This window comes from Haemaphysalis longicornis, unplaced genomic scaffold (assembly GCF_048455015.1).
Source record: "Haemaphysalis longicornis isolate Haplotype H1 unplaced genomic scaffold, Haemaphysalis longicornis Haplotype H1 scaffold_1, whole genome shotgun sequence".
Taxonomy (NCBI): domain Eukaryota; kingdom Metazoa; phylum Arthropoda; class Arachnida; order Ixodida; family Ixodidae; genus Haemaphysalis; species Haemaphysalis longicornis.
In genome coordinates, this window is record NW_027526203.1 from 981,592 (window position 1) to 1,008,134 (window position 26,543).

Genomic DNA, 26,543 nt, shown 5'->3' on the forward strand with positions numbered 1-26,543 from the left:
TCGTGAGCCAGCCACCTACAGGTTCCAAGCCCGTCAACAGCGCCAACCAGGCGCGAGCTGTGCAGCAGCCAACGCCCAACTCGAGCCATCTGTGGTACCATAAGAGATTAAGGACAACTTGTGCCGCACCTGGCTGACCACTTCGTGAGTGGCATCGATGTACTTCAGCTGGACAAAAGCCCATGCCTGAAAGTTTTTGCAGCAGCACCGACCATTCAGCATTTGGCTACAAGACAAGCAAGGACTTCCTGCGTAGCAATTGTGGCATACTGTGTGCCACATGCAGCTCCATGAGACTGTTTGAGAGGGTGTCGGCAACCTCCTGTCCAAGGACAACTGGCACGCCTTTCACGAACCTCGAAGCCAAGGCTAAGGCCCTTACCATGCTTCAGTGTGCATGAAACTGCCAGTGCAAGGAAGCAGGACAGTGTAGACTCACCTCAGCAGTCAGCGCAGCCACAGCTTAAACGGTACAATGCGCTTATTGGCTGTCTAGCCACCTAGATGACTTGGTGCACGAGTGAAGCGTGCGGCAGTGTTTCCCCCGCGTGTATGAGTGTTGTGCCTGTTGTGGACAATGTGCGGATATTACTGTCCACGAGACGTGGTCAACCAAACTGGTGGGGCGGGGTGCGAGCAGCCAGCCACATGTGCTGTAGTCATTGGGGGATCACTAGCGTCACCTTCAGTGCCATCACGCCACGCAGCTCCAGGCCCATTCGAGGTCTGGGACATGCTTGCTTGTTTGTGCTTCATTTGTGCCTGCCTCCGGTGTGGTCAATCGTGTTGTATAATGTTCAAATAAATGCGTTCCTTTAAATAACTCCCATTCGCCTCGCCATGCCACCTGAATGCCCCAGCCTCCACGCCCAGCCCTCGCAGTACCGCATACGGTGCCATTCATGAATTGCGAGGAGGACCAGAGATGCAAATAAAAGTAATGTGGTTTTAGCAGCACAATATTTACAACAATCGAAGCCTAAACCTAAAAAATAGCCGCAGTGATTTCATTGAATCGGCAGATTTGAAGATCCACGGTGGGTAAAATGGATCACAAAGAATCTGGCTTGGATGTTTTTAAAAAAGCATAGTAGAGATAAAAAATGGAGGTGATTTCTTGCTGAATGGATGTCGGGATTTTTTTACTATAGAAGTGTAGAGCATGTGTGTGCTTAAATTTGTTTTGAGATGGGGCGTGTTCAGACGTATTTAAGCGCAAATGTCAAGGAAAGCATTTCTAGTAAATTTATCATGAGTGGTTTTCAAAGTGTCAAGACGCGTAACAAACAAATAGGCTCGGGTAACACTTCTTTACCATGTCTCCGGATAAACCTCTCTCAAGCGACGTTTTTAAAACCTCTTGGTGTAGCATATGCTTGTGTTGTTCTCAGCAAGACATCTTTTACACGTTTACAAATAAACTTCTCGAAACTGCTAGAGGTAAACGTTTGCAAGATGTCTTCACGTAGAGGTAGACGATTGTAGCTGTTTCAGGCTGTTTCAAGACGTCTTCAAGACAACTTGTGTTTCATGGGAAGTCCGGGGTGGGCGAATTTGACGGCGCTTGTGGGTTTCAGTGCGCTTGGACTAAGAACGGCTCTCACGGGGTAGAAGCCCTAGTATCCTTCTGCTCGCAAATCCATAAAATATTTCTCTGTCTATTTGTTTAGTGCAATGCATAGTTGACGCCATTGAAAACAACCATCAGAGAAACATGAGAAAGCGTTGCTTTTGCCTCTGTGGAATGAACCAAGGCGGACCCGCTAGGTATCTGCATCTAAGCATACACTGGGTGCTACTGCGCAGCCGACTGGTACTCGTTGGCAAACCTGCTTCCCACAAAACAACGCAAACACATGCCTGTTGCATGCGGCCTGCGCACATTTTGTTTGTCTGCGTGGAATGGAATGGCTGTGCCAGCAGGAAACAGTCGCCAGAAAAAATTTCTATCGGCGGACTCGCATACTTCGAATGGCAACTGGCAGGCTCCATGGTTCGACACAGTGGTAATTCCAGTGTGCCACCGATGCAACAAGTCTCTCCATAATATCAGGAGATTCGAATATAGGTTAACAAGGGCGGTGTGACAACTGTCGCCGTGCTGAAAAATGCCGCAACAGGGTGTGCACAGATCGTTTGTTGCCACTCCCATCCCACTGAATTGTGCCAGCTTCCAAGTTTACCCCGTATCATTTCAAATTAACTGATGTTTGACAGATGCAAGCACCAGTAAAGTGTGTCTGTCGTCTTTAGCACTAAAATCATGTTCTCAAAAGGAAACTGAGTTTAACGAGGTTGCGGACCTGAAAGCTGGCAGTGCTCATGGGGTCGTCGTAGAAAAGTTTCAGAATGGTGTTGTGCTGTTTTTGCTATATTGATGTTATAAAGCGCATGTGGTATTTATATAGGTCATAGGTTTCAAACAAGGCACTAGTTGGAAGTCGTTGCTGTCTCTTCCCTTTGTTACACTTGGTAGTCATGCTCTTTGTTTGCAAGAATTATTCGAAACTAGCTAAATTATAGAACTAATTTTCTGGGAAGGAAATGCTGCCTTGTGCCTGCTAAAGGATATACCCTCTTTCGGCTACACCCATCATAAGACAAGATAGCAACGCAATACTCTACAGAGCCCGTGCACAAGCTGCTGCCTTGCATTGGTCTGACCCACAAAATTGACAGGAACAGCTCCCCAGGACTAATCCCGAGCAAAGGTTCTGGCTTGCTCATGCCCCTCAACTTCACAGAAGTCAATGAAACCTTGCTACACAGGCTGTGGCTTGAAGTAGCATTGACCTGAAAGTATCTGCACACAATTGGCCGCGAGGACAGCCCAGACTGCCTTCTTCGTAAGGCTGTACAGAGACAATTGATCATTTGCATAGTGTTTGACCAAGGTATACTAGTGGGTGAAAAGACCTTGAAGCAGCCTTACTACACTTTGTGGTGTGGGTCATACTCCGACGATCCTCCGCACGCGGCTGCCGTGTAGACGGCGCCGGCGTGAGAGGCAGGCAAGACACAAAGGCAACCGACGCCAACCTCCAAGGGGGGGTTTATTCCCAAAGCCTCCCTTAGCTGGCTCCGTCTTCTCGGATCCCGCGTTGCTCGTGCGGCCGGAGTCGTTCGACTCCGCCGCTACCGTTGGACGATGGTCGGTCCCGGCTCGAAGGGGAAGGCGCCAGGTCGCTCCGCCGCCGCCGTCTCGTCCGCTCGTCCTCGCTCGGAGCGGCCGCCCGCTGCCGCCGTGCTCGCCGAGCGCCGCACAAGTCCCCCGCTCTCCGCAGCCGCCTCACCGCCGAAGCCACTCCGCGCGCGCCGGTGGCGCCATCTCGCGACGCGCAAGCGAACCCCTCTATTCTTGCCGTGGCCGTGCCGAGCATAGAGGTGCCGAGGCCACGTTCTTGCCGTCTTGTTGCGCAATCCCGCGCAAGCCGCGCTGCCGCGTACCGAGTCGGGATCGCGGGCAGCCACAATCCCCACACTCCTCCTCCCTAAATACTCGACGCCACTCGCATTGAAACGGCGCCGCGAAGCACAAGAGTCAATCCCAAAACCTCAAGTTACGAAATACGCCAACAAACGTCACCCCCATGCCAGTTCACCCCCAATGTTCGCCATATGATGCCGTAACCGCGAAGTTCGGCCTGATGAGCGTGCCACGCGTTGCACTGGTCCGAGTCTCTCACGGTTGGGAAGCACAGCAGGTTGGCAGGTCCAGAAGAAGCCGGCAGCCGCAGCCGAAGAATGCGGAGGTCGCTTGCTGACGCGACCTCTGCTCCCAGTGCAAGGCGTTCTCCCCAATGGCGGGTCCCTCGGCCTCCTGGGCTCCGTGGCTGCTTCGGCGGCTGGTCCTCCCGAACGGCTGAATGGTTGCCCCGCAGGGCGCTCGCCCGGGGGGGCCGGAGCAGCAACTGGCGACAGCTCAACACGCTGCGCTCGGTGCCACCTTCACTGGCCGGCCCCGCCGGGTGGTTCAGCTGGTCCGCCCTCGCTGTCCATGGCGGTGGCGACTGGCAACTGGCGTGACTCCCGCTGCCGTCCGTGTGTCGAGGGCTCCGCTCTCACCCCTCAATGCGAGCGATTCCGATTACCGAGGAAGGGAGCAGTGGATTTCCGCCAACTCCTGTCACTGGCGAGACAGCCTACTCGGATGCAGCTCGTCTGACATAACAGGGGTGGTGGCTTCGAAATACCCGTTCAGGTTTTCTTTGCCCGGGGTGCGTTACTCGGCAAAGCTGCGTTAGCGTCAAGCAGGCAGGGCTCCTACAACTCACTTGCAGAAATATCAGCTGCCGGCGCCAACCGCCATATTAGCGGCTTACAGGCGCGCACTCCCGCACGCATTCTCAAACACCCTAGGTCGCAACATTACCAGCTGCACTAGACCCAGCGCCCGCCGCAATCTGAGCGGCTTACGGGCGGTCGCACACACACGCACACGTTCGCTCTCACAGTAACGCGCGCCCACACACACAAACTATCCCCGATCGCAGCATACAGGCTGCCGTAACGCCAGCGCCCACCGCGTTACAAGCGGCTTACGGGCGCGGCTCTCCGGTGATAGTCGCCTGAGGTCCGTCTCTTACAAACACTGACGATCGCCTCCCGAAAAAAAAAACGAGCCCCCTGCCGAGCCACGCGAAGCTCTTACTGCCTGAATGCAATCTCGGGCGGTACCTTCTCCACCTTTCCGACGAGACGCAAGCACCCACTAGCATGGAGACGGTTTCGTCTCCCTTCGCACCACCCGTAGCAAAAGGAAAAGACTGACCTTCAACGTCCTCCTCGCTCTTTGTCAACGTCGCATCGGCCAAGTCGAAGAAGCTGTAGTCACGGGTTTATGGTGCGCATTTGCGTACTCCCAACCGCTACATCCTTGTAGGCTTAGTCCGCCGCACCATTCGGTGCTTGGGGGGTCAATTCATCGCTGCCGCCGGCGCGTGTGCGCGGGAACGGCGCGGCGGGGGAGCCAACCCGCCGCCATGTTGCCAGTAGGCCTACGTGCCTCCAGCCTCTTCCCGTCGCTCCGCTCGTTGCGTTGCTTGCCATCTTGCCTGCATGCGCCTCAACTGCGTTTGCAGTCGAGGCCCCACGTTGGTGCGCCAATTTGTGGTGTGGGTTTGGCTCGGACGGTCCTCCGCACGCGGCTTCCGTGTATACGGGCCGGCGTGGGAGGCAGGCAAGAGACAAAGGCAACCGACGCCAACCTCCAAGGGGGGGTTTATTCCCAAAGCCTCCCTTAGCTGCTCCGTCTTCTCGGATCCCGCGTTGCTCGTGCGGCCGGAGTCGTTCGACTCCGCCGCTACCGTTGGACGATGGTCGGTCCAGGCTCGAAGGGGAAGGCGCCAGGTCGCTCCGCCGCCGCCGTCTCGTCGTCCTCGCTCGGAGCGGCCGCCCGCCGCCGCCGTGCTCGCCGAGCGCCGCGGACCAAGTCCCCCGCTCTCCGCAGCCGCCTCACCGCCGAAGCCACCCCGCGCGCGCAAGCCGCGCGGCCCCTCGAGCGCTGCCGCGTACCGAGTCGGGATCGCGGGCAGCCACAATCCCCACAACTTCAATGCTTACCCTCTGTCTGAACGAAAGATTTTGGGCACGTGGGCTGACACGAAGAAGCAAGATCGAGCGGTAAATCGCTGCTTGTCCTGTCTGTACTTTTGGGTCTAGTTGGTGAAATTTCCCAAACTGCGAAACTTTGTTTTTATGGTCGGTAAATATGTTATGCAAATTATACAGTGATTAGTCTGTTTCTGCGCCCCATTGCATGTTATACATGCTTTAAGTGTACAAAGTTCATTGGTTGATTTCACTGTCATTTCTCATACCCTCAGTATTCAGTACCTTCCTTGCCCCAGCGGGATTTAAGTAGCAGGCCCAAGTTCAGTTTCTCAGGCATGGCCTCTTCTCCTTTCAAAAATCTTTTACTCTCTCTACCTCTCTCTTGCCAGCATACCAGGTGCTTGTAACGGTTTACTAGGATTCGCAGCGGTCAACATACAATAAAAATTACTTATGACTACTTTCATTGCTGAAGTTCACTGCACTCAGTGTACTAGGGTGTTTGGTACACAATAGTAATTATGACTGCAGACAGCCTACAGACAACCTACAGTTCTTAAAGCCCACATTGAAATCTTGCCACGCACTCGTTCTTGCCTTCACTTCGATAAGGCTGTCACAAATTGGTTGATCAGCTGAACATGCTGGAAGGGATGTTTTTCTACACTCTGAATTAATGTTTGATCAACGTGCATACATTAAAGCATTTGGCGTGGTTCTTCCTTTTTATCTTTTGACACCCAGTGCAACCAATGGGCTGGTCAAAGCTGTGGCTTGTCATATGTGTTTCCAGTACATAATGGTGCATTCTGCTTGTTGCCAAAGCCAACTGCAGAAAAGTTCTTAAGCCCTACTGCAGTGCTGGCAATGGTCTTTTGTGGGCTATAAAAGCAAAATGTACCAGTTGTCGATCAAATAAAGTGAGTCAATTTTAAATGTTTCTTCCCAATGCCTGATGTGTTTTCTTGGAGGTTGTGTGTTTGCTTAGTCTTTTTGGGAACAGAAGGGAATGTATGGTTCATGTGTTGGCCATGAGACTAATCAGCGTTTGAAAGTTCATGGGGCAGGTACAACTTGTACAGCTGGTGAGCGAAGGGATATAACTATTACATTTCCGATTTTCTTGCAACATGTCACTAGCATACAACAATTTGGATTTATAATTTAGCTGCAGTTCTTTTTTACGACAATACTGTTATTGTGCCCATTATAAAATTAATAGTAATTACGACCAGCCGCCATACGTTGCTGGCCGTAATGTGTGCGGCGTCATCAGAAAACATCAGGTCATAGTTACTCCCGCCGTTTACCTTGCACGTGTGCACGCGTTTTGCGATGAGCGTGCGGCATCAACCTGGCTTGCCCGTGGTGCTCGGAAAAATACCAGGAAAACAGTCACGTACGTCTGCGCCACAAGGATGAGCACAAGACACCTCGCAGACGCCCAGCTCGCGAAGCCGGTTCTACCGCGTGCCGACGCATTTCACTTTAGGAGGAATGGGAAAGCCTGCGGACAAAGCAATCCGGGTCAGCCAGTCATGCATGCGGAAGATGGATATGACGATGACCACTACTGCCACAGTGAGAAGCGACGACGGAACACGTAAATAAACAAATTTCGCAATACATGGTGGTGTGTCATTCAGTGCTTCAGGAGGATCTGAAAAGAAATCATCCAGCTCGCCTTGCGTCACTTATTGCAAGTTTCGCCAGTTTTAAAGACGAAGGTGTAACATCAAACGCGAAAACTGACCGTACATATACGTGGCGTCGGCGGGGCCACCGCTGTATGGACTGGTGTACTTGAACTCATTTCGCCAGAGCAGCTGCCAAATCCTCTCACTACGGCGCTAAACCGGCACCTTGGCAGAATGGAACCTTGCTGCCACGTGCTGCCAGCTGCAGGTGCACGTGGCAGCACGTATACGCGTAAACGGATGCGCACACACAGCTCTGACTGCTGGGGAACTTCAGCGTGATGAGCATCCAGTCTGCTTGTCAGAAAACGAAGGCCTGTATGCTTCTTTCTTTTTGGACAACAAACGTCACATGGATGGCTGGTTCTTCATCACTTGCAGTGGTAGGCTGTTGGACAGCTGCTGCTATGACCAGAAGCAACATGCGCACTACTTACATGACGTTTGTATACAAATTATGTGCAACAACGCTTTTATCAATTTGGTGTTGACAGGAGCTGTGGGCACAGTTTATGTGGGAGACTATATTGGCGATACATTTGCTGCCCTTACCAGCGTGTGGTACAGCGCTGTGCTCTCGCTGTTTATTAGTTACCAGCACAATTTTTACAACGGTGTGTGAAGTTGGTGAAATGAAGTACAGTGTATTTCCTCCTGGATCGGTCGGTGCTTCCTGCTTCGGCGTGATTCTTTCCAGGCCATCACTAACAAGGGTGAGTTGTGCTTGTGCCAGAAGCCAAATTTTTTGCCACTTTAATTGTGATCAGTACTTGTAGCACTGCAGTGTACCTTGTAACTTTGGAAGCTCGGAAAAGTTGGTACAACATGACCAAATATACAGAGTTGTAGGCACGCCGAAAAGAGGCATATTAACACACGCAAACATCTTTTTGTCACATCTAATATAATTCAGGCCTCTTTTGTCCCAGCTGTGCTGATTTCACTCCCCAAAATAAGGCACCTGCTGGTCTTTTTATGCACACAAAGTATGGTGAGGTTTCAAAACATTTCAGGCTGCTGCGCCAAAACTACACGGACAAAAACGCTGGTGTTCAGCGGTGCGTACTACAGTGCACCAGAGTGGAAGATCAAGTGCACTGGGCACCAGTAATCTAGACCCAAGAGAACTCTTGTCAAATGAGGGCCTTCAAAGGTATTCCTTCGGCCTATTCTTCTCCCCACAAAAGCCACAGATTCTATGATCTAAATGGGAGCGCAAGCAGCCTTCGTGCAACACTATTTAGACCTTTGCCGGCAGAGTCTTCAGCCAGTGCCTACGTTTGAGGACACAGACCCATTCTTCTTGATGGCGTGATATGGGGCGCGCACACACCTTCCAAAATAAAAAGAAAGAAAGAAGTGTGGTTACAAAAGCCGGCCAATCTAAACGTGCAACACAATCCTCCGAATCCTCCACTCGGAGTGGTTTTGCCTTGCCCGCAGGTGCGCCGTAGATAATACAACACGTACCGAACGGCAGCCGATGTACCAAGGAGGAGAGTTATCAGCCTGCGCTTACGGCGCGTACAAAAAGCGCGTGCTTTTCATCGTAAACAATGAAAAGCACAGCCGACCTAAACATGAGTGCCGGCACGGCCGCTTTGCGCGGCCGGCATGGTACTTCGTACTAGTTTCGGCGATCAACAACGACGACCAAATCCAAGAAATGATAACAAAAAAACAGGTGACGTCACTTCCGTGTGGCGCTCCAGCCAGCCCCGATTGGGCGAGGCTGGAGCACCCCGGGGGAAAGGATCCCCGGGGTGCAGCAGCCTTTGCCCTCAGATTTTATAGCGCGCTCGATGGCTGTATACAAGTGCGCCTTTCCTGCTGGTCCCAAATGGTTGATAATCTCTATTGGGATTCCATCCGGTCCTGTTGCCGTATTTTCGGAAACATTGTGTTCTGCCTTTTTCCAGTCCAGAAACTCGATATTAAATTTTTAATTTGTCACGCTTCTTTTGGCCACCTGTGTCCGATTAGCAACAGAGTGTGAGAAACTCTATGCCAACGTTTTTAGATTCAAACTGCGCCTTGAGAGGCGGCACCATTTTCTCGCCACACCGAGAGGTGGCGCTGGCGTTGCGTTACCGAAGCCAACAAGGGTACCGAAGCCAACAAACAGGCACGGACAGGTGGAAAAAGTCACCCGCACGGCGCAGGACATCGCCACGAATGTTCCGGCGGTCCCAGAGGGATTTTCCCATGGAGGGCATGGAGTGGCAGCAGGCCGCAGAAGGCCAAACGTGCCAGTAAGAAGCGAGGAGCCGTTCAGCACTGTGGAGTTTGTGGGCTAACGTACGGGATAGCAGAGGACCCCGGCTAGCTTCGCTAGAGAACGCTACGCGCCATACACTAGCCCTGCGGAATCCGAAGACTCACGCACGGGTTCGGGTACTCACATGCGGTAGACAGGCTCCGGCAATCCAAAGTGAGGTTTTATTGCCTGGCAGATACAGGGCATATACCAGACAACACGACTATCGCTCGCGGGGAGACAGTGGTTCCTGTCGCTCGCTCAAGCCGCTGGACTCAGACCTCGATATCCGTCGTCACGGCCGCGGGAGCAGGGGAGGCATCCCGTGGCGATTGATCAGGGCAGAATCTCTCGGCAGAGTCCGTGGAGCCAACTGGGTTCACTGTCATCGGGGCATTCGGCGTAGGCACTGCCGAGCCAACCCGGAGCCAACCGACTCCGACCAAATCGCCCAGTCGACTCCCGGCGGAGCGCTCGTTCGTCGCGCAGGTCAGCTCGGAGGGGAGAGGGGATCTCCCCCAGGTCGGGGAGAGGGTGGCGCAAAGGAAGGTGACAAACTGGTTCTCCCTCCCTCGCGCCCTCGCACACACGTTTGCGGCGAGCCGGTTCGGCACGTCACGCGGGGTCATGAAGAGGTCACGATTGACGTGACGCGCCGGCTGCCCAAAATGGCGGCTCCCAGCTCGCGAAAACATGTGCAGGCGAGGCGTAGGGAAACAAGGGTCCCCACAAGTTGAAGGAAAGACAACAAGCGACAGGTGCTGGAGCCCACAGCATCCTAGGGCACCAGCAACAGGGAGCGCTGCCATGGCCACAGATGGCAATCCTAGGAAGCCTCATCCCCCGGAACCGGTAATACTGGCCCCGGGCCAACACCCATCGGAACCACCCTTTCCGGCTGGGGTACCACCGATGGCAATTCACCCACCACCCTTTGCCCAGGGGGTCCACCCACTGCAGCAGACGCCTGTGGACCTACGCATCTTCCACATGGAAGGACATTTTGTCCGGCAGCATCTCAGTGGAGAATGGAGTCAGCGGGCATAGGGGTTGGCCGGTCCCCAGCCAGCGCCGGGCGCAGGAAGAGGTCGAGGTGGGATTCCTCAACCTCAACGGTGGTCGCCGCGAGCTGAAATGGACCGAGTTGTACCGGACACTGCAGGAAGACAAGGTCTCCCTGTTTGTGGTGGCTGAGACGCACCTTCGCCAGCTGGAGGAGCCACCTGCTCACTTCGACTGGTTATGGGCAGGCCGCAACCGAGACAGGCAGGGGCGCAAGGGTGGAGGAGTGGGCTTCATGTGGAGGCGGAACCTGCAGTGGCAACGCCAAGATGGGGAGTGCACTGACCATCTGTGGGTGTGTGGTGATCTGATGGGCAGACCAGTGGCAGTATGTGTGGTGTACCTGGCGGTGAACAATAAGTACAGGGAAGAGAATGTGCAGCTACTGGACTGTGTTCGCAAGGACGCACGCCAGTGGGTACCCCACAGGGAACTGATCATCCTGGGCGACCTCAATGGGCACCTGAGTGAGTTGGATGGCCACACAGATTTCAGTGGTAGGCTGGTGCTGCGGTTGGCTGAGGACCTGCAGCTAAGAATTCTGAACCTCGACCAGCGGTGTGTGGGCCAGTTCACGTGGTGTGCTCGGGGGAGCACCACCACCATAGACTATGCGCTAATCTCCCATGGTCTTGCCGATGCCTGTAGGTCGTGCATGGTGGATGACGAGGGCCTGCGGAGTGTGGGGAGTGACCACAACCGTCTGTGCCTGCAGTTTGGGATGGCAGGGTTTAAAAGGAAGTCGCAGCGGAAAAGGGCCACCGGCAAGTACCTGCCTAGCAGTGCCGTTGGGAAGGTCTGCGAGGACTTCGAGGTTAGCCCAAGTAGGCACGCCGCAGCATCATATGAGAACTTTGTAAGAGCCCTACGGGAGGCCACTGAGCGTCACAAGGTGCAGGATAGGCGGTCGGACGAGGCCAGGAAGAATGCCTGGTGGGATGAGGGGGTCGAAATAGCGTGGAAAGAGCGCCGCAGGGCAAACCGTGAGCACAGGCGGGCACTCAAGACAGGGACTGCTGAGGTGATCTCACTTCGGTGGGCTCAATACGTTGAGCTGAAGCACAAGGTGCAGGCACTGGTCCAGGCTAAGTTGGCCAAACACAACATGCGCCTTTTTCAGTCCCTGCACTCGGACAGCAAGTCCACGGCTCAGAGGTTCTGGCGATATGTCTAATCGCTGGATCGTCCAGCACCCCCTCTGGGCCAGCTCATGGATGCGATCTCTGGACACCCTATTCTGGACCTGCAGGCGCACCTCACCCACCACTTTACACAGGTGTTCGGGGACCCGAGTCACCCTGCAGACCTTTGTGGTGAGCAGAAAGAGGACATTTCCCCTTCCACTACCCCTGCCAAGGATGGAGAGGAGAGCCCACGGTATGCGTTCTCGAGGCTGGGAGGGGACCGAGCCTTAGCACGCTTGAGAGCCTGCACAGCGGCTTAGAAAGTCTGTCAGCGCGGCTGCTAAAGAATCTCGGGCCCGGTGCAAGAGAACAGTTGGCAGACCTGTTCACAGACATCATGGAGCTCCAATCCCGGAGGACTGGCGATTGGGCAGGATCACCCTCGTCCCGAAACAGGGTGGTAACACTGCACACCTGGGCGACCACCGGCCACTCACCGTCACCAGTGTTGCGTACCGCCTGTTTGCGAGCATCCTTAAGGACTGGCTGAGCGGGTGGGCCGAGGCACACAACCTCTTAACAGAGCTGCAGAACGGGTTTTGTCAGGGTCGCAGACTGAACGACAACTTGTTTGTGCTTACTCAGTGTACAGAGATAGCCAGGAAGGAAGGGCGCCCCCTGTTGTGTTGCTTCTTGGACGTAGAGAAAGCATATGACTCTGTACCCCATGCCCTTCTCTTCAAGCGTCTGGCACGTGTGGGTATCCCTGGGGCCCTACTGGACACCATACGACGTCTGTACGAGGGAAATTCGGTGGTGGTGAAGTTTGGTGGTATGCAGTCTGCACGAACCCAATTGTGGCCAAGGGCCTCCGGCAGGGGTGTCCACTTTCACCACTACTGTACATACTGTATGCAGCAGACATTGAGCGGGAGCTGCTAAAATCAGGCCTCGGCTTTGGCTTAAGATTGAGCACCAGGCATGACAGCTGAAGACTTGCGGGTCTTGCCTTCGGCAATTGGTCGTATGGCAGAAAGATCATCAGAGCTCCAAGTGCTGCTGAACATATGCCATGCCGAGGTCACGAAGCTGGGCCTACGGTTCAACACCAATAAGACGGCAGTTGTTTGCCTTGCCGGTGGGCAAAACACAGACAGTACGCCCTCACTGGCCGGAGAACTCCTCACCACTCGAACATCATACAAGTACCTGCCCAAGCAGCATTGGCCGATAGCCAATCATTGGACGCCCCTTGGCTTCCCTTTGGTTTCCGATAGCTTGGCCAGACGCCGGCCTGTACGCAAAAGCCATTCGTGGACAACGAGTATGGCCAGGATATCGTCCTATAGGTGGCGCCGCCTAAATTAGGGGGCGCCACAGTTAAATTTCTATAGAGGGGAAACAAACGACAAAAATACATGGGTTTCTATAGGGCACTGGTCGGTCAAACAAGAGTCCTTTAATGTACAAGGAAATCATGCGCAGTGGGGCAGTGGAAATCTACGAAATACACATGAGGCATTAGCCTGCAATGCGTTCAGCAGGTGGAAACCTAATCGAAGCTTTGAATATCAAATCTGAAATTTTGAAGGTACGTTGGATTCGGTCTGTAGTACACTTCAGCGCAGAGTCTTTCAGGCACATCTCAGGCGGAAATGATAATAACAGCGCAGAAACCGCCACAGTCACGAAACGCCGACCCAAAAGGCTTTGCAATCATTCGCGGTGGTGAGAAGACAGTGGATTTTTAAAAGAACAGCTGTTCCGTCGGACAATTTACCCGTGGTGAACACGACAAACCACCGAAAGTTGCAAGTTTTTCGAGCATTCCCATTGAACGTTCCGCCTTACCGGGCACAAAAGAAGTTTGGCTCTAGGTCACTCTTGATGAACGCTGTGTGTGCGTAGTAAGTTCCATACCTACGAATTGAGTCGCGAGTCAGTGCGGCAATTTATAAGGCCCCGTTTGCGAAGACGATTGATACCCCACACTCGATGCTACGCCGAAATGAAACTTGAACATGCTAAAAGCTGCTCTAAAAATATTTTTTGTTGGTAACCTTTGCATCAAAACAACACCCGCTAGAGTGGTCTAAAAACGCGTTCATTTTGTTAAAAACGCGTACAAGTAACGTCAGCGCCGGTCACCTGCAACGCTCACGCCGCAGGCCACCGGTAAACAAGCTGATGTTTCCAAGATGAAAGCGCTGATGAAGAAATGCCAGGATATGGCTCCGCGAACGAACAAAAAAAAAACGACCATATAGCACAATAACACAGGAAGATTTCTTTTCAATTTTGCCCCTGTTGCGCAACAGTCAGGACCGTGGTACTTACAGGTAGCAACACAAAACACGCTCCTTGAGCGGACGACCCGTACTCCGCACAAAACAGGCAGCGCTACATGTACCACACATTCTGTTGTGTGAGTCAGTATCCAATGGTCATTAGACATCGTCGCACGGAGAGCCGGCGGGCGAGCTGACACGCAGACAGTGATGGAAGAGCGGGCGAGAGCCGCGCATATAGGACGGGCGAGCTGACACGCAGACAGTGATGGAAGAAGCACAGGTAATTGAAGGCAAACCACGAGATCTACACACCATAGAGTTTCATAACTCTAAGGGACACACTGCACGCCGACACAGACGTGCTAACTCAACGAGCGATAAGCGCACATTTCCCACGCCGCCTTAGCACGTCGAGAAAACCAGTACGTTTGAAACAGAACCGCTCGTCGCCACACCAACATTCATTGGTCTAAACAATCACGCGACCCGTGGCTGTCTGCAAATAAATGCCTACGAAGAAAGACAAGTTCACGTTGAGGCAGGGAACGATACGGAGGGGGAATCTGGCCGCCGCCTCTACCACCCCCTTCTATTCTTTCCCCAGCACTCTGCGCTTATTGGGTGGTCGGAATCAATACAAACACACGAAAATGCGGGAGGTCACTGCTCTTTTTGTTCGCCTCTCCTGAACGACACCATGCGAAGAAAGCGCGGGCAGCCGTTAGGGCAGTTCGGGAGCTCTTACATCCGTGCGCGATTAGCGAACTGCGGAGCTTTTCATGTGTATATAACCAGGTCAGTGTCGCGCGTATCTGCACGTGTATTGTGTGCGAAACCCTGTGAAGGTATTATAAATCTGCCGCCTTCAACGCCTACTGTGTGGGACTATGTTCAGTGGGGAAGACAAATTTTTGCACCTATCGGGGGACCAGTACACCGACGGGAATGCAGTTTCTTACCAAACTGGAATTTCATTCGAACGCCGAGAAATATACAACGTTGGAGACTTCACTCCTCTGTGTCTCCTTTTAGTAACTGTTCTCGTGCAATAGTTGTACCGATTCGCATAGCCATGGTAAGAATGACTGCCTGCGGCAGCTCTCGTAGACGGACGGCTGAATGTTAGGTAAGTGGGGTTTTAGTTCCGACAAAACGCTGTAAAACAGCGAGCAAGATATTCTCGGGAAATGTGTGCAGTTGGAGTAATTCTTTCAGATCAACATATACTCAAAAGTGCTGCCTAGAATTGGATGAATGGCTAAATATCGTTCGCCAGAAATATACGGTACGTATTCGGCAATGTGGAAAAGCCTGTGTCGTCTGCTTTGTTTCCCCTCTATTCAGTTTCTCGTTGGCGCCGCGAGGTGCGCCACTCTAAAATCTCCTCCCCAATACGACCGGCCTTGAGGACACGCATTGGCCGGTGCGCAAAAAATCACACTGGACAGCGCGCTCATTCAGACGTAATTTTTGATCATAAAATTTTAGGAAGAGTAGTAGCCTATATGTGACGCAGGTATTTATGAGTGCCTTCACGCACGTCTTGGCATTTGCTTGTTAGTTGAATGACCACTCAAATTCACTCAAAATATTACTGAAGTTTGCGTGTTTTCGAATTTGTTTTCACGCGCAGCGCACAACAAAAAAAGTAGTCCCAAATCATTTTCACGCTTGTGTCAAGTAGCACATTTAAATAAAAAGTATTGGCAGGTGTAAATGCCGACAGCCTTGCCTGTTGTTGCATATTGTTGCATGAAGTCTCACTGTAGAGCACTCGTGTGCGTTATTTTGCGTGTATACATGCGCACCCGGCGCGCAAGCAGCACCACTCGAGGGCAGCACTGCGGTCGTTGCCCGCGGCGGTTCCCCAACATGACATATTACGACGGTTAGAGCATAGAGTTTCATACTAATATTACAGTGGCTAGAAGAGGGAAGTGTGATTACCGCCGGTGGGCTCCTATGGCCACCGCCGTCGCCGCTTTTCATGCATCCGCGAGATGGCGCTAGCGGTCGTTTACACGTCGATCTGAGCGCGCGATACATGGCCGCAAGCGCGTTTTGCGATCTTTTCGTTCTAAATTTTTATCGCGCTTCGTCAGAGTTATGCTAGATGTGGTGCTGAAATTTTGTCTGGGATAAGCCGCTGCCTTTAGAGTCACTGTTTTGTGCTTGGTTGCACGACGGGTAATAATTTGCATGGTTCCAGAAGTTGCTTTTCGGGGTGTCGGAAGGCGAGTAAACGTGGCTCAATGGCAGGGCAACACACCTCGAGCCAACAAGCCGCTCGAGCATTTCGATCCGCAGTTAGCGTCGCGCGTCAATTTGAACGCAACACCCAAGGTAAAATGCTGCGCTGGTGCACCATCTCACCTTGAATGTTGTGCATGCATGCCGTTTCTCCAGCCGGATGCGAGCCCAACGACAAACGTGCCACATTGCCTCTCAAAGCCAGTGCCCAAGAAGAGAAAACCGAAGGGAACGTTGGAAAAACAAATAAAGTTGCGCCTCCACAAAAATAAGCCGCAAATATGAAATTGTCACTGGACGAATTAAACGACGCCCCCGCGCATATTGCCATTATTGCCGCGCATAATGCCATAATGTCATTATTCAAGCACATTTTTAGAACATTTATTTCACCGCAGGGCATAACTGAAAGGGTTCGGTTAAATTAGGATGGGGAATTGAAGAGTAATTAGGTGAATATAAAATCTTAATGCTTTCTCTGAAAAACTGAGCGGTGAGGATTTGTCAAACTGACTTTTTGCTTATTGTTTGTGGTAATTATAAACGGAGAAGTATGCGAATAAACGAAACATTTATTGTTCTCATTATTACTTACATAACAATTAGCAGGCGTCAATTAAGCGTCGCCGTTGGTTTTATCATTTCTTCAATTACGTATCGTAATATGAATTTCTTCATTCTTCAGGCAAACCTATTTATAAAACAAATTGAATTTAAAGGGGTTTCTCTTGGTCTTGTCAATTATACTTTCCTAATATGAATTTATTCAATCAAACCTTTTATGCTTGTCAAATAATCGTGTTTGACTTAATTAGTGTCTCAAAAAAGCGAAACGAGCACGAAACTAATATGTGTTTTCTTAGCTGAATGCAGCCACAACCGACAGTATGGAAAGTACAGTGATTGATAAAACATTCAGCCGTTGCTGTAACATTTCGATAACTACACCCGGTTTCATTAAATTTAATCGGCATAGAAAACTGTCCAATAAATTGTGCAGAAATGTAAATATTCAGTGAACTATCCATGCCAAAGAATTCAATATTCTAATTGCAACTTCCCTTTCACGGACCGCTTTTTGTTTCGGGGCTGTGCCTGCGCCTTCGCATGTGTGCGCGAAAAGCGACTGTAATGAAGCGAAACTCAGAAGTTTCCCGGCTGGCCGCTTGCGCGAGAGCCTGTCACGACAGCATATATTTCGAGACAAATAACGTGTTCTGTAATAGGAAGCGCATATTATCATATAGTTGCTGCAATTGTGAAATAATCTGAGGTAAAAAAAAATGCGTCGCAAACCACGGAGCTTATCGGACTGCAACTGACGCGGCGTTGACCGGCACGTCGGGCGACGTGAAAACGAGCGTCAGCGCCACCGCGCGGTTGCATCCAAGAAGCGCACGCGAGCCGCGGCGCCTTCGTCACACTTCCCTATTCTAGCCACTGTACTAATATATACTAGAGGGAAATCTGGCGCTGCATTCGTGTGCCGCCGTGGGTGGCGCCATTGCAGCTAGCGACGTTCCTCGCCTTCTTGGCTTGGTTAGCCACATGGCTTCTTTTTCGTCTTGAAGCCAAATCAACAAAAACTGGTAACATTGTTTTTTTTATTCAGCTTGCATGAACCTTCTAAATAATCCCTGGCAGATATATCTTTCTAGAGGTTTAGTTTTATAATAATAAAACAAATTCGATTAATCTTCTGCCGTAACATTGTTGCATTTTTGCAGCCAGATGCGACTTTTCAGCCTCTTCGTGAGCCATGCCAAGGACAAGTGGAACGTGCCTGCCTGGTACATGACGGCACGCTCGCCGAAACGCGGCTCCCCTAGACGGTGGCGCCAGATTTCCCTCTAGTGTATATTAGTATGAAACTCTATGGGTTAGAGCGCGGTGAACAGGCCAAAACGCAGCAAAAAGTAGTTACCTAAAGAGCCACAGCACCGTGCCACGAAACAAAGCGTACTTAAACTAAAGTGCAGCTTATTCAAAACAGCGTGAGAGAGAGTGTTAAACGTTCAGTAGGAATTGGTCATTTGTGTGTCCTAACGCAACGGTGAACGTCGAACTACTTCAGCGTTGTGCCTTTGCGCGTTCTTTGAACCCGCGGCGGGGCCGGTGGACGGGCGCGTTGAACCGACGGCTCCGTCTCTTTTGTGGCATTGAAACTGCGGTAGTACTCCTGTACGTGTCTGTGAGGTGCGTTTTGGTGTCGGTGGCTGTGTGGAGTATACCTGACTGGTGTAATAACATCGTTTGCCTGCTACGGCCGCCGCTGAAAACGTAAGTCACCATTTCATTTTTTCGCGGTGCCGGAGTGCTCGCGCTCGTTCCCGCCAAAACTTCAGCTGTCGTTTATAACTGGCGCTCGCGAGTGCTGCTTAGTGTTGTTGGTTCTTGCGAAGAAAAAAGTGGTCACATACATGTGCTTCCAATTGTGTGACGCCAGTTCTAGCTATCCTTTTTCCGGCTTTGTGTTTTCCGAACAAGCAGCCGTGCTCCCACTGCAGGTTCACGACGTTCAGCATGCGTTGAAGCAAGACTCGTGTGCAGTACAAGAGTTAACTCTACCTATTAATGAAGCTTTCGTTTATTTTCTTGAGCAACGTAAAGGTATTGTCGAGCGACAAAGTAATTACACTACCGCTGGGCTTCTCCGTCGGTTCCGTTCGCGTCTTGCGCGTCTGACGGGGCAGAAGTGAGCGAAGGCACAACAAAATTTCACGGAACCGCTGGCGTGTTGCTTTGTCTATTGTACTTTTTATATTACCTTGCGCGACTGCAATACGAGTGAAGCCCATTTTCGGTGAAATTCCGGACTGTTTTCTCAAGAACGAGCCAAGTAACTGCTACCGTAAAACGCAGTATTGAAAAATGAATAGTGCAGTACGTTTTATGTTTCATAGCGAGTGTTAACAAGCTAGAACTTTAGGCTGAATATTTTCACACGGACATGTGGTAAGGCTATAGGTGCTGTATTTAGTAAGCAGCGTGAATTTAGCATTATAGTGAACTATTTTTATTTTACTTATTACAGGCGCTACGACGCACAGGTGTTTCCCGTGGACAAGTGGCGGGTGCAGCAGTGACAAGCTTTCCAAGCTGGGCTATAGTGCTGCTCAACAACATATTGTGATCTTGGCACGTCGGCGAATTAACGGGAATGAGGGTCCTGTTTTCATTTACCTGAATGCTTCTGTTTTGTAGGCATCTCAAGCATTTAAACGAATGATAATTGGTTCGCGCTTCATGAGCAGCGCTTTTTAAATTTTTTTTTCGACTGTTGTGTTTGCTTTCATGTTTGTGTTCGTATTCTTGCCACTGTTAAGCCAGGTTTCTCGTACATTTGATGTGCATAATAAAAAGCTACAGAGAGAGACCCGGTGTCTTGTGTTGCTCAATTGTTTTTGGCAAGTCACTTATCTATAATTGCTTCGCAGTTTGCTTATTGTGCCTCGCGGTCCCATTTCTGTTTTATACATGCCATTGTACAGGAAATTATTTAACGAGTGCGCATTAAATAAATAATGCGCACTCGTTTAATAATTTCCTGTATACTGGCATGTATAAAGCAGAAATCGGGCCGCGAGGCAACTCATAAAATAAGCATTGGTCATAAGGACTGGCCACAAAGCCAAAAATGTGCATGAAAATAGCGTGGGGTCCACCCATTGGCATTATCATGGCAAGATACTTTGCCAAGCGTTGTGCCTTCCAGGGCGTGGCCAATTGTTGGCTTGTCACCTTTCCCAAACACCAGCCAATATTGGCGGCCGAGGTATTGCCAAGCTCGGACACATTGGCCACTGATGAATTGCCATGCTTGGGCTTGGCAATAGACCCTATGCAAAATGCGCCCCGCCATCTCACGTCGACTCCGGTAACTAGGTCCGCCATTTTGGTACGGTCGTTTGAAACCGAAACCAATTAGCAAAACATAGAAGGCGGGCATTGACCGCTCTTGGTGATGGACTACGATGCCGGAGCATTGCTTCGTGCCGCAGAGCACGCAATGCGGAAATACGGTTCAAATGGAGAGAAAAGGTACGTGAAGTTCTACGCTTTTCAACGAACTTTGTGACGCGAACTGTGCCGGCGCCAGCAACCTTTGTGACACGCTGGGCGCGGTGCGCTTGGAGCGAATAATTGTCGTTGGTTCGCTAAGCGCGGGGTTCCGTAGTCGCTGTCCGTATGAAAAATACAGCTGTGTTGGAGTTCTGTTGTCCAGTCTTTGTATTCTAAATGAAGCGTGAGCGTGCGCCGCCTATTCACGCGACCGACAGCGGCGCTCGACCGGGAAAACAGTACCACACGTTGCCAAAATTAGGCTGTTTCTTTAATCGTCCCTGTGGCTCTGCGCCCGCTTCATTTCATTGGTAAATGGTACCGCTTAGCCCCTACACGAGCTTTTATCTTACCTAGGGCTGTAAACAAACTTTTCTTGCCGCACTACGCCGTCACGGCGCGGTTGAAAATTTCCTCTGTGGCGGGCGCGCACGGTATGGAAGTGTGTTGATTTCTTTACGTTGCATTTAGCCGCGTGTCGTTGCAGAAGTGGCGAACACTGTTTTATGATGCTCTAACGGTGGAAAATTCGAGCTTTCGCACTTGGTTCCCGATTTGCCGGGCTGAAAGGTTTGTTGTTACGTCAAGTTAACTTGGTGCCCAATGTCATTCCAGCAACGATGTATTTACTGTCGAAAATTTTGCGACTAAAATACACTCACTCCTCTAGTTTGTCACATGCTGCATGCATGCCTCCGACGTAATGATAGTGGCCATTGATGTAGGTAGCTGAGACAATTTTCCAGTTTTATTCAAAAAGAAAAAAAGAAAACGGCCACAGTTGCATCAGGCCGCCGCGCATCAGCTTGAGTGCTTTTGTGGATATAAATGGAACAAAAAGAAGCATTCGCGCACCCCTGCATGCCGCGGTCTAGTAAACACGACGTTGCCCAGCCTCTGCGTGCTTGCGAGATGACCACGGCGAAATGTGGCATGAATGCTTGCTGGTAGCTCATAGGTGACCCTTCAGGTGCCATGCCAGTCCTTGTTTCTGTCACTGGGGGGGGGGGGGGGGGGGGGGGGGGAGGGGAGAGGAGGAGCGGGAGGCCAGCACAACTAGTGCAAAAAACTCATTCTCGAGGCTACTAAGTTTTCTCCCAAGCGCCTGCACGGCACTTTGTTGCTGCTCGCATTGCTCCTGTACTCGACGTGCATCGAACAGACGCATTGGCAAGGGAAGGGAGGGGCCATTTTATCGCGGGCTTCTCCAGTCAATGTTTTGGACACTCGCTGTTGATGCCCTGCTGTCTCGGACGTCCCCACTGTTGTGGCGGCTCAGTAGTAGGTGCACAGCAGCCAGGATGTGACTCCATGCTCCACTGCAACCCGCCGGGCACTCGCACGATGCCTCCCCAATCGCACCACTGTCCGTCTCAAAGGTGAGGCACACAACATAGGGCCAGCCACTTTTCTTCTGGGAGCAAAAGCAGCTGCTGAGCACATGGATGAGGCCCAACCTGCAAGAACAGAGAGAGTATCAGTAAATAACACTCAGGGAAGAACAGGACTAGTCCGCTGCAGTTTATGGTAAAGGGACAGAGCAGAAAGAAGTGGCCGCAAGGAACAGTCTCAAAATGACCAGATTTTGTGTCTTGCTTAACACTGTTGCAAGGGCAATAATCTACACCTCAAACAGCAATGACGTCAAAATTGTTTGTCAAGTTCGAGCGTGCAAGTATCTCTGCATGCTTTGTTAATGCATTTTTCAAGAGAAGGAAGTTTAACATTTAAAAACCTCAGCGTGGGTAATAATGTATACCAGTACCCGCATAATCGTGTTCGTCATAACTTAAGCAAGCAATAATATGATTATCTGGAACTCACTTCCAGAATCTTTCGAGATAAACAGGTAAACATTCTGGCTATACCGATGACCCATCGAATTAAAAAAAAATCTTCTAGTTCAGTGAGTTCGAGCTAACGAGGTTTTATTGTATTATCTATTCGTGCACACCAAAAACATGCGCTTTAGAAACAAACACAACCACCCCACCGCCAAAAAAGGAGAAGAAAGACACACAAACACATTTTTGCGCAGAGCATGCGCAATAAATAATGAACACACACAAAAAAAGAAAATTCAAGGCGTATGTGCGCTTTTGTAGTTGACTTCGCCGCAAAGCACGATTGCTTTGCGGCAAACACGCGGGCGGACGACCGTCACGGAAAACGGCCGCAAACTTCCCGTAAACATCTTCGCCAAAAATCATCCCGTAAATTCCATGTACAGCATTTGAAAATACCTAATCCACCCACTAGCGGTACGGTCTGGCGATTGTCGCTCTCCTCTTTCAGGGTTACTGCAACAGGGTCGCCGCTATGCATTGGCGTGGTAAACAACGATGAACAAAGTGCTCTACAAATGCTCATACCGGTTAACTCGCGTCAAGTAAAAACAAAGAAGGATTTACTTACTGTGAGTCGCACGTGCTTGTCCGCACCGATGAAGGCGAGCAATGCGCCTCGGTGGCTAGGCGGCATGCCCTGCTCCGCTGCCGCTCGGATGGGTCTTTGGCGCGGCACCCCGAGTGGTATGAGTCTTCAGACACAGTCGGCAGCGCAGGCAAGTCCTTCGTCCACAATCCGCGGTCGAGAGCCGGAAAACACCGTCCAGTTTGAGCCATACCGCGTTACTGTCACCTACTCTTCCACAGTAAACAATACGATACTTCCCGATCGGCGCCCGTACCAATATGGCCGACGGTCTCGTTTACATCAGTGTTGCTAGATCACCAAGCAATTTCGCATAGGGTCTATTTGCTGCTTGGGTGGGTGTGTGGCTGGGGATGGACGAGAACCTGTTCAGTGAGCAGGAGGAGAAGCTCCGGCAGTCTGCACTGCGAGCTCAGGGGATCCTCAGATGCCGGGTGCTGGGGCTGCAACCGCTTCACTGGTACACGAGTTGTGGAAGCTCTTCCATGTACCAGCCCTGACGTTTGCCAACGCCGTTATCTGCCTGTCATCGGAGACTAGGGAATGGCTCGAGCGACGTCAGCGCGAGGTGGGTCGCACGGCAGTCGGCTGTCATGGCACCGTAGCCAACGAAGCTGTGCAGGGCGATGTGGGGTGGTCCTCGTTTGAAGCGAGGGAAGCTTCCAGCAAGCTTATGAACCATGAACGCTGGGCGCGCCGTGTCTTCAAGTACCTGGCGGCGACGTGCCTGCGCACCAGGTGGACGCGTCGAATGTACAGGCTGGAACAAAAGTATGGACTCTCCCGAAAGCCTGTGGAGGCGAAGTCGGCAACCTCGTGGACGCGAGAAGTGCCGCAGAGAGTGTGTGAGGCAGAAGAGGAGGAGTGGCGCCGTGGTTGCTCCGAAAAATCTTCTTTGGCCCTCTACAGAGCCCACAAACGCGCGATCAGCTCGGTGCGGCTGTATGACAACAGCCTCGGCAGCACGCTCCTTTTTGAGGCTCGGGCGGGGCACTTCGTACGCGAGTGTGGCAGAAGAGGCTGGACGATTCGGTGGAGGATGTGCTGTGTCGTGCATGTGTGCATGAGGAGGAAGCGGTGGAACATGTGGTCCTCCAGTGTGATCGGCTTGGACCGGACTGCAAGGGCGTGGGGAGTGACGGCAACACTCCTCTGCATGTGCATGCTCTCGGGTTCGAGGAGGGTACGTGGCTCAGTGGACATGCAGCGTTGTGGCGCGGACAAAGTGCCGCCTTGAAATGTGGAAGAGGGCGACCATTGGCAAACAGTAGTATGGGGCGTGGTGTGGCGTAGGACTCGTGGCGTAGTATGGGGCGTGGTGCGGCATAGGACTCGAAATAAAGTTATTCTCTCTCTCTCTCTCTCTCTCTGGGACGGTGGGTTCGGGTTCTTCGGTTACTGGGCCTTCACGGGTCCTGAGCTTTTGTACATAGAGTGCGTGCGTAGTGTTTACCTTTTCTTTCTTTTTCTTTTTTTTAATGGTTAGGGTTGAGATCTCTCCCCGCCCGCTGTAAAGGGTATAACCGCAAGATCATCGTCATCATCATCTAGTTTGAGGAGCGGGACGACTCGCTCCGGCCATGTGTTTTCGCTGTGCTGTTGGTGCACGGCTGCCCATCACGCCTTTATTAGCGCATTAACTCTGTGCTGTCATCGTGCATACATATTTTAGTGGATCCAGTGGCGGATCCAGAGGGGGGGGCGGTAGGGGCGATCGCCCCCCCCAAAGCCTGTGTCAACATCCCCCCTCTCCCCCCTCCCTTCAGTGCCCGTGGCCACCTCCTTGGTCAGGTTGCCCCGACACGACTTCCCTAACCGCAGAGGAAGCCGAATGGCTAGAACGGCTGTTATGATCGGCCTTCACTGCTTCAGAGGTAGCTACACGGCAGGCGTAACCGAAGTTAGTCTCCTAAGCGTGGTTATCGCAAACCGAGCTAGGCAAGCACGGTTTACCCTTACAAGCCGAGGAGCTGCAGGTGCACCAGCCGTGAACCGGCCCAAGTTAATCGACAGCTTCGCGGAGCGGCGGTGGGAGCAGCCGTGCTTGGGCTTTCTCTGTGCCCCCGCTTTCTTCGCGCATGCTGTCGTTCAGGAGATTTAAACAAAAAGAGCAGTGACCTGGCACATTTTTGTGTGTTTTTGTATTTATTCTGACGGTGCAATAAGCCGCGGCCGCCGCTGCGTAGCCGGGATTGCTACAGCCGCTCTGACCGCTCTGTTTTTTTGTTTTTTTTTCAATCAAAATAAACAATTGTAGTGGACGCGCACTTCACGGCTCACTGAAGGTGCCTTTCTCACGCTTGCTCGGGCGGTTCGCGTTACCTGACCCGCCGGATGTATGACACGTGGGATATCGTGTTCCACGCCTGCGCTGCCGCGCCATCGGGGACCGGGAAAGTGGATGCGGGGGGGGGGGGGGGGGGGGTCACCATTTTTCTTCGCTTAATAAAGACACTTGAGTTCCAGCAACCGATCGGTGTGTACGCTTTTATCGTCATTCGTCAGCCGACGAGGCAAGAAGGTTCGGTAATTCAGTTGGTTCAGTACTGCGGCACAAGTTGAAGGAGATGTGACATATGTAGTCGAAGGTGACGAAACACTCACGTGCTCACTACATGACCAGCACGTGATTTCGTCGGCCGAGTCGCATGAATCTGACGACTGGTACTGTACTAGCCACTTGATCCATCCTGACGACTCGAGGTAAGCGTTGGCCACGCGCAAATATGTAGCTTGCATTTAGAACTTTAGATTTGATACCCGCACCTCTTAATTGTTTTGTTTTTGAGTACAAGAAGACTTGAAACGTGCCTATCATTGCTAGCTGCAGTATTCGAGATGCCAGTCACGCCAGTATTCAGTCAAGCATGCGTTTACAAAGAATACGAGCATGTGTTGTTTCATATTGATGAAATGAACACTGCCCACGATTTTATGCTGGGGAGTTTCAAAGGTAGTGAAGCAATGTCACATAGACTGAAATAATTTTGCTAAAGTACAAGCGATTTGATTATCGCAAGCCGATATAGCATCTCTTGCTCAAGCTTAGCACGACATCATGTCGCTTCGCGCTTTGTGATTCATTCTTTCGATTACACGATGAACAGTTCTTTTTAAAGTATTACGCTGAAAGTCCCCTGTAAGGCTTACGTAAATATGCCTAAGCACTGCGCCATTTGCTAATTTTCGTCGTCTGTGATGCTTCTGCAAGTTGAAGTTGCTCTCGCTCTGTTTTACTTGTTAAAACGATGCAACGCACGATTGAAGATGAGCAAGCAAGTAGAACCACTGTGAGCAAAAATTAACAGTATTTATTCTCTGACGGGGTTCCTTTGGTAATAGTAACTACTAAAAACAAAAGTCACCCTCCCCCTCTTCATTTGTACTTCAAGTGACCGCCCCCCCTAAAATGAGTGGCTGGATCCGCCCCTGAGTGGATCTCTTAAGTATCGGTGCGGTTTGTTGACGTGCTCCGCGCCGGGCTGCCGTTCGGGGTATGCTTCGGCAGCGGCAAAGTCCGTGCCGCGGCATTTCTCCAAGCCGCCGAAGGAGCCTGACAGATTGAAGGCGTGGAAAAGCGCGATCCCGCGGAAGAAGTTCAAAGTTACGTCATAAACATACGTTTGTGGCATTCATTGTGAGAATTCAGATTCAGACTTCGTCATCTGCTACGAATGCATCGGTACCGCGAGGCAGGTGCACCCTGAGGGAGAGCGCGGTTAGGCATGCAGAAAACCACCCAAAGGGAGTACAGTGGTTCCCACATGGTTCGTCCTGCCCATCGTGGTCCTGCCAAAGTGATGGGCATTTAACT